The sequence below is a fragment of the Grammomys surdaster genome, unplaced genomic scaffold (assembly GCF_004785775.1).
Source record: "Grammomys surdaster isolate TR1022 unplaced genomic scaffold, NIH_TR_1.0 271, whole genome shotgun sequence".
Lineage (NCBI taxonomy): Eukaryota > Metazoa > Chordata > Mammalia > Rodentia > Muridae > Grammomys > Grammomys surdaster.
Window position 1 is genome coordinate 3871430 of NW_021604712.1, and position 12961 is coordinate 3884390.

Consider the following 12961-nt stretch of genomic DNA (forward strand, 5'->3'; position numbering starts at 1 on the left):
TCTGAAAGTGACAAAATTATGCACTCATATTTTAGTAATATTGGTGGTCCCTATCCATGGACATAGTTTATGGCTTACTCATCTCATATTTCTATAGTTTGGCTCATTAGTAATTTCTGGTAATCATCAAACAAATATTAAGTACATTTTACATATACTTGTATTTGATAATTTTGATACTATTTAAAATTATTTAACTACGGTTAATTGATGACATATAGAAATATAACTAATTTTTATGTGCTATCACTTCTATAGCCTTGTATAATCTCAAAGATTAACTTTATTGCTTTTCCTATAGCTTCTTTAGGATTTTCTGTATCAGTAATAACATACCAAGACATCAATAGTTTTACTCTTCCTTCTAATCTAAAGGCTTCTATTTCTCATTCTTACTGTGTTTCACTTGCTAGAACCTCTAATATGATGCTGAGTACCAGCAAGAAATGCCAACAAGAAACCCCCTGACTTTAGTAGTACAGGTCCAGTGTGCTGCACTTTACTCCCTTAGAATTTGTTGTAATAACTTTATATGCCTATTAGAAGGTTGAGGAAATTTCCTAAATACAGACCATTTTTATAGTGGACTACTTAAAACTTATTTTCTAATTTTTAAAACACAAATGACTACAGAATTTTTCTTTTTCATCTTATATTTATGTCATTTAAAATGAATATTTTTTTCAGTTGTTGAAAAATTTGTAATTATCTCAGTACGTTGTCATATTGTTATGTTGAAATATTTGATTTACAAGGATTTGAGGTTAATTTCAACATATGTCAGTGAACTGGAAGGATTTAGCTTTCTGGTAACATCTATATGGTTTGGGTTTAAAATAGTTCTGGCTTTGTATGTGAAGCTGGAAAAACATTTCTCCTAATTTTATAAAAACTGTTCATGTAAAACTAGCTATGTCTATCTTAAGTATTATAATTAAATTTCTTCTTCAACAATGTTGAACATATATGAAGTGCACATTCACCACTCAGCCTCACCACCCCATTCATCCTTGCAGTACAGCTCACAAATATATCTCTCTCTCTCTCTCTCTCTCTCTCTCTCTCTCTCTCTCTCTCTCTCTCTCTCTCTCTCTCTCTCTCTCGTGCATCGGGGCATGAGTGTGTGTTTGTATGGTGTGTGTACGTGTGTATGTTGGCTGTGACCCACAAATGTTAACCAGGGCCATTTGTGTGACTGTGTATATAGACAATCCACTGGAGACTCGTGAATTCAGCAGTGAATACACATACAAGTATAGAAGGTGAGTCCTTTGCCCGGAGTCTATCAACTGCTAGTAGTTCAGAGGTAGAGGTTAGAGTCCACGATCCATTCTCACTTCCTTGACTGACTGTTGATAGGTCTGGTCCTTATTCTTGATCCTGATGAATTGTATGCTCTGAGAGGTTGGGAATACCACATTGCATGAAACAACTTACCCAAGGGATGTTGGTTTGCAGTCATTATCATTTACCATTTATTTCTTGTTGCAATTTTTCAATTCAATGTCTTATCAGGGAAATTTCTTTTACTTCAGTCAAGTTGATAGTTTGTGTCTTTCATAGAATTGGCCATTTTTCCTTTTTTATGTCTTTCTTTGTTGTTTTTGCTGATGTTGTTGTTTGTTTGTTTTTGAGATTGTATCTCACACATAGCTCAGGCTATCCTGAAACTCAGATGGAATTTAATACATTTCCTATGGAATAAAATATATTGCAATAGCAATTTAAAATATTACCTTATAGAAATTTAAGTATTCATATGTCTTTAATGTCTTCAACGTTATATCAGATATTAGCATTTTACTTTTTTTTTTTGCTTGTCTTACAATGTTTGGCTAGAAATTTGTTATTTAATTCAGTTAAGTTTTACTTTAGTTTTTAATTTGTTGTTCTTTTAATAGTTTTCTTGAGGAAGAATAATATATTGCTACTTGAAAATCGTGTCTCATTTTCTATTATAGACATTTAATGACATAAATTTTCCTTTAAGCCTGCTTTAGTTACCACTCAGAACCATAGTAGAGTGTGTTTTTGTTTGATAACATTTTCTGAATTTATTATAATAGTATTTGCGATTCCTGATTAATTGACTAATGGCTTAATTGCCACTTCTGTGAAGCCCAGTGGGGCCCTTTTATGATTTTAGTTTCTAATATCATCTCACTGAACTCACAGAATACACTTGAAGTTTAGTCAATTTGTAGGTGGTACAGTTTGTTCTCTGGCTAGAATATGACCTCTCTGTCTTGCTGTATGGTGCATATGCACTTGAAATAACCTTTATTAAGTTACTGAAGAGTGGTGTGTTCTATGAATGGTAAGTAGGTCATGTTGGGGATGTTGATCTCATTTCCTTTACATTGTAACTTTCCACCTATTGCTCTGTCAATTACTGTGACAACCCTATGTCTCAAATTATAATTGTCATTTTTTAAATTTTTCTGTTTTTGTTCCATCCACTTGTTCTTCAGATATTTTTGATATTTTTATTAAGTACATAAGAAATGATAGTCATGACATCTATGATATGGACTGAATGCTTTACCATTTTTAAAATTCTCTCTCTGAGTTTTAAAGATAAATGACGTTCACATACATTTATGTAGTCTGAAGTGACCCAGGGCATTTAAGTTCAATGTGGAAGCATCAATTCAAACTAACCTATCATCACACCAGATATTCAACATTATTTTTGTGAACAGAATGTTAGCATCTAAACTTTGCTCTCTAACCCCTCATCTTCTTTCATCCGGTATTAATATAGCTACTTCAGTTTTCTTTTGATTAGTGTTTGAATGACACATCTTTTCATCATAGGTTTTAAACCTACCTAGTCTTTTATGACTAGGGTGGCCACTTTGGTCTTGCATGAAGATAAAAGGTTTTGCTTTTCAATGGGGGTGTTTCAGCTCTCCAGCATAGATGTTGATGTGGTTTTTTTCTGTCTTGCTAGCTGTTCTAGAGTTTTCTTGTGTGTTCTTTGTTTCTGCCTTCTTCAACTTACTCTGGAGTTGGATATTCTGTTGTTATTTGCTTTGTCTCTATTCATCTAGATACTGTACAATTTTACAAATCTCTTAATAATTTCTCTACTTCTATGAAAATAAAAAATATATCATTATTCTTTAAACAGAGCATTATCTTTTAGAAATGTTTTGAAATGAAGAGGAAAAGAAAGAAACAAACAAATATATCACCTTTTTTTCAGATAACTTAATTCACAATGGTCTGACTTATGGTTTTCCAATTCTGTGATGATATAAAAGTTTTCAGTATGAAGAATTTTTAAAAGCCTGAAATTTGTGGGTAAAATTACCTACTGAGACACACTGCCTTGATGTTAGGTACTATCTGTGAGCTGAACACAAACTCAGCCACACAGTCAACAGGGAGAACAAGATATTCATGCTTCTGTATTTTGTGTATATGTCATACCGACTCTCACCTATGGAGAATTTACTTACTGCAAACCTTGACTTGGGCTAAAGGAAAATTTATTCTTCCTGGGGATTTCTGAAGGATTTGTCTCTTTATGTTGTTCTGAGATGATCATTTGTTTGTTTTGGTTTTGTTTGTTTCTTTGTTTTGTTTTGCAGTCCTTTTACTCCTGCTTTCAGAATGACCTTTAAATTCACTCTTGCATGATTATAGACAAGGAAAAATTCAATTTCTTCATGAACTGTTTATTTCAACATTCTAAGTTTTATTACTGAGTGTATTGTTTTGGGCTGACAGAATTTCTCCATTGTCTTTCTTGTCTTCTAGCTAATATCTACTAAAAATTGATTCCTGGGATGGAGAAACAGGTCGGGTGATTTGATTTCCAGTATCCACATAGCAGCTCATGCTATTCATAACTCTAGTTCCAGGGTATCTGAAAGCCTTTTCTGGCTTATGATGGTACCTGACAAAAACCTAGTACACAGCCACACACCTAAACAAAAACTGATAAAATATAATTTTAAAAATTAAAATTGCTTCTAATTTCCAATCCAATGTACAAAGAACTTGCATATCATTGCTTTTGTATATATGTGAAAAGAAAATGTTTACCTAAATTATAATACTTGACTCTTCTTAGACCTGGGTCTCAGAGAACCCATCTTACAAGGTAATACATCACTGTAAAATCTCAAGAGACAAGTAGAAAAAAAATATCTAGCTTCTGCCAACATCACTATAGGCATAGGTAGGAAGTAAAGCTTAAATGGTGGTCTTGACAAATTGATTGAGGCTTAGTAGGAAGTAAATGAGAAACTCCTGGGATGTACCCTTAGGGTAGGACACGGATCTTAGACTTTCATGGAGCCTTGTTCCAAGCATATCTGTAGACTTTGCAACATAAAAAAACAGGAATGATTACCTTTACTCCCTACATTCAAAAGGGAGTCATTATGAATACATTAACATGAAATTAAAAAAAAACTATGTCAGATTTTGGAAAAAAGCAATTTCTCCCTTCCCATCTTCCTTCTTATACAAGAAAGAAAACCAATAATGAGAGAATTGCACCCATTTTTATATCTGTAGTAAATATGGAGGGGTTGTATTTATATTGAAACTACTATTATAATTGCTATTGTTCTGGTTTCTAACTTTAAGTGAATAGGTTCTATGTAGTATTCCAGGTATCCCTTGCTCATGCGGTTGTTTACAGCACAAACAGGATTGAATATACAACTCCGTTAACTTGTCAAAACGTTGCTTGGAAATTTTGTTACTTAAAATTAACAAATTAAAATTGATAATATTTTGTATACCAGAACATATATCCTTTATACAGAATAAGGAATTATGGAGACTGGTGGATATGAGGCCTAAAGTTGGCAACTTGAGGCTGAGAATTGCTTGTATGAAGTGCTAAGTGTCCATCATTTAACAACCAGAACTATTGGCATAGATTTCAGCCTCGACTGAGTCCTGAGACCAAAACAGAGATGGTTTTATCGTTTGGCATTGAAATCAGAAAAAGATCAATATTCTAGCTCAAATCAGTCTGGGAGGTGGATTTCTGTCTTGTTCAGTCTTTATGTAGGGTACCAGTGATGGATGAGTATGAGGTGGCCAGGTCACAATGAGCAGGAGGACCAACAATCTCCTTTAAAAAGTCAGTGTTGGTTGACCCAGAAATTCCTTCTCAGATGCACCCAGAATAAAATCCTACCAAAAGTCATAGCTCTCCATGTTCTAGTCAGGTTGACAGAATTCATCATTGCAGGTAACATGGCTCTCAGATTCCTTTTTATTTTCAGAGAGCCCATATGGGTTTCATTCAAATTCAATCAATCATTTAGATGATTCTTTTAAACTATCACACAAATTGTTTATTAAATTCTAGTCACTGGAAACATTCAATGAAATAAAATTTCTATCTGATAATTTTGAAAACTAAAGTCATTTTAGAGAACATAAGTCTATCCTCTTTTCTGTTTTTTTTTGTTGTTGTTGTTGCTGTTGTTGTTGTTAAGCTTGTTAACTATTACGTATGCTGTCTTATTCCCTGTCTATTTGGAAATTGTAAATTATTATTAAGTTCATATTTTACTGGATACAGTTTAGTAGTTTTTAATGGACACGATTTTACCCCTTTCTCTCTAAGAAACTAGTTCTCCCTGCTACCCTAGGTAGGATGTCTCTATTTCATAGTTGTTGCAGCCAATTTCTGGCCTTCAGATTCTGGGAAGATAGATGATATAAAGCATATGCCTTGTCAATGTCTGAGAACCAACCTTGTGCTTAGAGAATCTCTGAGTAAACCATCTTATTCTTCACATGTTATGAAAGAACAGATTTAAAAAAAAATCCCTTCTTCACTTTTCAAGTTAGTATCTACTCTCCGTTATACACAAGTCTTTGACTCAAAAAGTTCTCTTCATGTGCACTGCCCTAGTTTGCTTTTCAATGTGGTGATAAACTAACCAGAGAAAGTTGAGGGAGGAAGGGTTTGTTATCACCTTACACCATATCATCATGAAAGAAGTCAGGACAGGAACGTAAGATGCAAACAGGAGCTGCAACAGAAAACATGGAAAAGCAATGCTTCCTGGCTTACTCTTAGCCATTTTCACAGCTTGATTTCTTATACAACTTAGGACCACCTGCCCGGTGATGGGAATGCCTCATAGACTTGTCTATTGGTAAATCTAATGAGAGTATTTTCTCAATTGAGTTCTCTTCTTCCCAGGTGATGCTAGCTTACATCAAGTTGATAGAAATCTGTCCATTACATACATTTAACCTTTCATTTTTGATCAGCAATTAAATACAAAACTGTTTCCCAGTTATTGCTCCTTTGTCAGTACATCACCACGAAGGCATGGTTTTCCAACATCTGTGCTTTTAATTTACTTCCCAAAATATTTCTTACCAATCCACAAATGCATAAAAATTACCTGCCTACCATTTTGGTGGTTTACGGAGTGGAAATACATTCACTACCTTAGCTATTGCAAATGATTATGGAAGCCCCAGGACTTGTTCAAATATTCACTTTTAAATCTTTTGGTTCACTGACACCTACTCTGTGCATGTCCCCCTATAGGGTCATAAACACAGGGATATAAAGTACAGATGTTCTCAGGAAGGTTGAATTCTCATGTTACCAAGGATGTAAACATGCCTGTCTATGTTTGAAGCAGCACTTATTATTACAAGACAGACAAGCAGACTTGGGGTATTGTGGTGGTGCTTACTGTGAGTTGAAATGTAATCCCAATGAATGTGGTTTGAGTATAACAGGCAACAGAGCCCTATCTGAGCATATAGCATTCATTTGCAAACCTCAGCACAGCTTTAAAAATGAGCTACGTACAAACCCGTGACTAAAGCATTGTTTCTTTTTTTTAATTGGATATTTTATTTATTTACATTTCAGATGTCATCCCCTTTCCCCTCTTCCCCTCCTTAGAAACCCCCTATTCCATCCCCCCTCCTCCTTTTTGCTTTTATACCATTTTAATTATGTGCAAGCCAGTTCTACATTGAGGAACTAGCAATAGAACTGATGCAAATAGTCAAGGAACAAGCAAGACAATAAACACAAATAGTCAAAGAACAAACAAGGCAATAAACAAAGTTTCATGGATAATCCCATGATCACCATCTCTAAGGGCTTATCAGGATGACTAAAATATCCGAGCCAACTTCCCTGCCCTAGCCCAAAGTCATTTTCATGTCTAAAATCTACTTCTTTGTTCTAACCTAAGATTTAGATTCCTGCCTGAAATTACTTCTTAGTTCTAGCCTAATGTCAGATTCCTGCCTGAAGCCCACTTCCTTGTCCTTGGCCCATGTCATATTCTAATGCAAACACTGTTGTGGATGTCAGGAAGCGCATGCTGGCAGGAGCCTGATAAACCTGTCGCCTGAGAGGCTCTGCCAGAGCCTGACATATATAGAGGCAGATGCTCACAGCTAACCATTAAGGAGATCATGGGGTCTCCAATGGAGGAGTTAGAGAGAAGACTGAAGGAACTGAAGGGGCTTGAGACCCCATGGGGAGAGCGATAATATCAACCAACCAGAGCTCCAAGGGTCTAAACAACTAGCCTGAGAACACACATGGAGGGACCCATGCCTCCAGCTGTATATGTACTGGAGGATGGTCTTGTTGGGCATCAGAGGGAGAGTAGGGCCTTAGTCCAGAAGGCTGGATGCCCAAGTGTAGGGAAATTTGAAGGCAGGGAGGTGGGTGGATGGGTGGGAACACACCCTCATAGAAGTAGGAGGAGGGGGGACAGGATAAGGGGTTTCTAGGGGAAGAATGGGGAAAGGGGATAACCTCTGAAATGTAGATAAGTAAATTATCCAATAATTAACAAAAAACAAACAAACAACAACAAAACAGATAATGGGACTGGCTATCACAGTGGAGCATTTGAGACTTTTTATCAGCAAATTAATATTACCCATATTACTGAGATTCCTTATAATTGTCAAGGACAAGGGACTGTGGAAGGGGCCCATGGAACTTTAAGACAATATCGTCATAAAATAAAAAAGGGGTGGGGGGAGTATATCCCGTACACCACAAATTCATTTAAATCATGTTCTTTATATTTTAAAGTTTTTAAAAAACTTGGATGCCAAGGAACTTTCTGCTGAGCGTCTATGGCATTCTACCACTAGGCATACTTATGCATAGGTGAAAGGGAAGGATCCACTTACTGGCATATGGCATTATCCCAATCCAGTATTTAATATGGGGAATAGGGCATGTTTCTGTTTCTTCTGAGGGATGCTGAAGGAGAATGATGGTGGCCAGAGTGATGGGTGAGACATGCTGATGCCTGGACAAAGAAGGATGATGACTTGTGAGCTTGCTGTGTGCCCTGACAATGATGACTGGGAAGCTGTATTGGACATATGTCCCTGACTCTCCTGTGCTTACCTATATCCCAGATGGGACAAGCTGCCTTTCCTCAAGCTTTTAGACCTTGTGGAACAGAGAATCAAGAGAAGTTATAATGACTCTTGTATTTTTCTTAAAGGTGACCAGTTATTTGGACTCAATCATGGACTGGTCTAGAAATCAATCTAATATTGGAAATAACAGTCTTCATTTGGAAGGCTGGTTCTGGACATTTTCAGAGACGTATTTGGATGTTAGCTGCAGTTCTCTATGATGTTATGTTAATAAGAAATAAAGTTGAGACAGGATCTGGATTTTAAACAAGTGTTTGTGCATGTATTAAGGCTCTTTTAATTGTCAAGTTAAAATTATTTTTGTTTCTTCTATAGTATTTAATGTAAGTTGCATTGATTATACACTTTCTAATTGTGTTAGTGTGTTGAAACCCAGCATGTCTGTTATGGAGGTCCATCAGACAGTTTTTCTTCTATTGCCCTGAGTATCACAGAACCTTGGTATTCTGAAAAAAGCTTGCAAGTACTGGAAGAAATGAGTCAGGCTTTAAGCAGAAGCAAGAGGGTAGTAGACTTGATTATTGCTGGTATAACAGCTTTAATTACATTAATTGCTAGCACCACTGCTTTTGCAATTGCTCAGACACAAAAGTGAAGACAGCTACTTTTGTTAATCATTTAGCAAAAATATGTTACTAATGTGTTGAATATACAAGAGGATTTAGATAGGCTTTTGGAACAACAGATTGTTCCAACAACAGATTTTAACTTTGCATAATGAGCTTATGATTATAAAAGATGTTGCTCTGCTCAGAGTTGATGGGGCAGATATTGCTGATAAAATTACCTGTGGACTGAGATCAGTAATTCTATTTTGGTCAAGCTTCAAGAATGGCTTATATAGCTTTATCATCCTAGCCCTTTTTGTCCTGGGAATACTTTCATTCCTGCCCATTGTGCTAAAGCTTGTCTTTAACAACATCAACATGCTAGCAGTCAAAGTACATGGGTTGAAACTGAAAATGGACCCTCAGAGCAAGTTATTAAGTAAATAGGCTGGCAAGCCAAAGATGGATAAGACTCTGCACAGAGATTTACCAACCTAAGACAGAAGTTCCTTGCTTTTGATAATGTATATTCCACGATGGGTAAGGAAGGCATTCTTGTCAGAATGACATAAGACAGACTCAGTCTTTTTTATGAGATTAAAAAAAGAGGGAGAGGTGGAGAGCTTTTGGGGCTGCTTAGCATTATTTCTTAAGACATGCCAAGTGTTAGAGATTCTAACATTGAGATGAATTGAAATGTAGGAATAAACAGGTAAGGGAGTTAAAGGAGAGGAGAGGTAAGGGAAAATAACAAATGAGGTGTCTCATTGATGTTGTCTATGATTAGTATATGATTGGATTTTTACAGAAATCAGTGAAATTATATGTATTTTTCTATAAAAACATTGAAAAAACATTCTAACAGCTGAATTAAATTATATTTGATTTTTACAAAAAAATCACACATGAGATGAAGATGGCTTAGACCAGGGTGCAGTAATGGAGGGAGGGAGTGAGGGCATGATAAGGAGTAAGCCTTGACATAAGGATCTTCAGGATTTGGTGATAGATTAAAACAAGTGTTAGACAAGAGAAGATGGCTCAAAATAAAGTAAGCTTTTTCTTTAAGTAAAAATTGTTGGTGGAGATTTGGGTTCTTTGAAGTATAAGGTCACATTGTCTACAAACAGGAACACTTTAAATTCTGACTGCACTCTTTGTATGCCATATATTTCTTTCTCTCCTTTTATGTTTTAGCTAAGGTTTTGAGTACTATACTATGAATGCGAGTAGAGGAAGATCCCGTTTCCTAGAGTTTTGAGGATATACTTAATATCATCTCCATTTAGTACAAGGTTGGATATAGGTTTCTTTTATATAGACTTTGTTATAGTCAATAATATAACTTCCATTCCTAATTTCTTTAGAGTTTTGATTTTTTTAATCAATCAACAATGTTGGACTGTGTTAGTAATCTGTTAAACTCCACCTCCACAGCTACCTGGCAGCGGCCAAGTATGCTCCTCCTCACAGTTACCTGGCAACAGGCAGGTAGCCCTGCCCACTATAAAAGGGGCTGCTTGCCCCCCTCCTCTCTCTCTTAGTCTTGTTCCCCTCGACCCAGCACCTGCAAGTTGCCGTCTCCCCTCCCCCCCTTCCCTTCCCCCTCTCCACGTGGTCATGTTCGGCCTCTAACCTCGCTACTCTTCTCTCTCTCCTCCCGCTCTCCCTCTCTCTTAATAAACTCCCCCTCATGGAACTGTCTTGGACTGCTGTGATCTGTTACAAACTGCACGTGAAAACCTTTTAGACTGTGTTAAAAATAATTTTTTTACATCAATGGAAGTGATCATGTGATGTATGTCAAACCTATTTTGTGATATTTAGTAGTTTGTGTATCAATATTGAACTGAATATATAATTCTTGGAATGAAGTGAACTTCATCACAACATGTAATTTTCTTAAAGTGTTACTGAATTTAGTTAGGAAAAAAAATTAGAAGTTTTCAGCTTATATTTATTAGTAAAATTATCCTGTATTTCTTTTCTGGTTGTGGTTTTGTCCAGTTTGCCGTTGAGGCAATTTTGGCATTGTTTAACAGTTTGAGGAGCATTACAGTTAGCTCTTGTCTGTCTAAAGGTCTAGTAGTATTTGAGTTAGAACCTTTCCTAGTTTGGGCTTTTCTTTGTTGAATTTTCTACTACTGTTTCTATCTCTTTAACTGCTATAGATTGTTTAAGTTATTTACATCTTATTGATTTAGGTTGGCAGACTTTAATCTTTTTTTTAACACTTTAACAATTTTATCTTTATAAACATTGATCATATCCACTATCAAAACTCCCACCTACTCTCTCCAGATCCCCAACACATCCCTTTCCTGCTTCCATCCCCTCCTCCTCTCCATCCTTCCTCCTCCTTCTCCTTTTCCTCCTCCTCTTCCTCCTCCTCCTCCTCCTCCTCCTCCTCCTCCTCCTCCTCTTTCTCTTTCTCTTTTTCCTTCTCTTCTACTTTTCTACACTGGCTACAACTATTGGTGCCTGCTAGAATATTGGTTAGGTTTCTTGTCTTGATCTTGAACCTTGCGTTTATTTGTTCAAGATCCATGTCATGGCAATAAGACAGAATTTCCCAACATTCTTTCACATTGTGTAGCTATTAAATTCTTTTTTATCTTTCCTTCCATAATGTTCAATAAGTTGGAAACTGATATGGATCACTCACTTAATGATAAGCACTCAACAGTCAGCTTGTCTCAGTACTTTGAATTTTTATGTGTCTCTGTATTAATGTCTGCCTCTTGCAGATGAAACTTCTTGCCAGAATGGAAAGAAGTACTAATCCACAGATATAATAATAAAAATACATATGTAGCTTGCATTCTGACCTTTATATTTAGAAAAACAAAAACATTAGGCTCTATGACCTCACCAGTCATGGGCTTTCAACCATGTTTAATGAGGTATGAATGTTTCAAACAGTTGTGAACTCACTCTGAGGGACTGTCTCAAATGCAAGCAAATAGCAATAGTCTTATTTCATCCTCGGTCACACTTTTCCTGGCAGTTCAGTGTTGCAGTGTTCTGAGTTCACCAGTTGATAACATCGTTGATGACTTTTCTTCTCCCTGTCCTATATGGTACCTTACAGAAATATTCAAACAAGCCAATAGACAGGGAGTTTCTTGGTCAATCATGACATTTCTCTTTGGTCGCCAGTTGAAATAGATGTCCTCTACAGTAGGTTCTTACTACCAGAAATATGGTGTGCAACTAAGAGCAAGGCCAATAGTCTGTGGTGTTTCTGGTGACTTGGGAGTCTCCAGAACCAGTAACTCGTATAAGGAACTGCTCTACCCTGGGAGAGATTTTCGTGTAATAAGGTGTGTCTTTTGGGAATAATTTGATAGAACAGTTTGTTTTTTGTTTTTTGTTTTTTTGTTTTTGTTGTTGTTTTTGTTTTGTTTTGTTGCTGTTTCTGTACATTATTTTTTTTTAATTTTCCATTTCCTAAATTTCTGAGCAATTGTTTTGAACAATTGACATATCTTGATGTTGAGTCTGGATTTCTTTTCTCTATTCAGGACCTTGAAGTACATTTTGTTTTTTATTTGCATTTTGGTGTTTTGTTATGTTTTGTTTTATCATTTCGGAACTGTTTTTGGTGTTCTTCCAATCTTCTTAGAAGTAGTACTCTCCTTTTAATTTGCTTTTAGGAATTTTTAAGTTTCTAACACATTGCTTCCATGAGTCACCTGCCATTCAAGAGTATTGTTCAGTTTTACTGTATTTCTATTTTCTGTTGGTTTTTTGCTTTTGGTTTTCAGTGTTATTGTGTTATGACCCAACTGGGTATAAGAAAGTGTTTTTTTCTGCATTTCCCTAGAATACAATCTAGTTTAGAAAAGGCTCCATGATGAGCTCAAAATAAAGTTCGTTTTGTGATTATTAGGTGAACTGTTCTATACATATTTGTTGCATAAGTTTGACCTACGATGTAGCTTAAATATGAAGTTTCTTTGTTGATCTTCAGAATGGATATCATATTT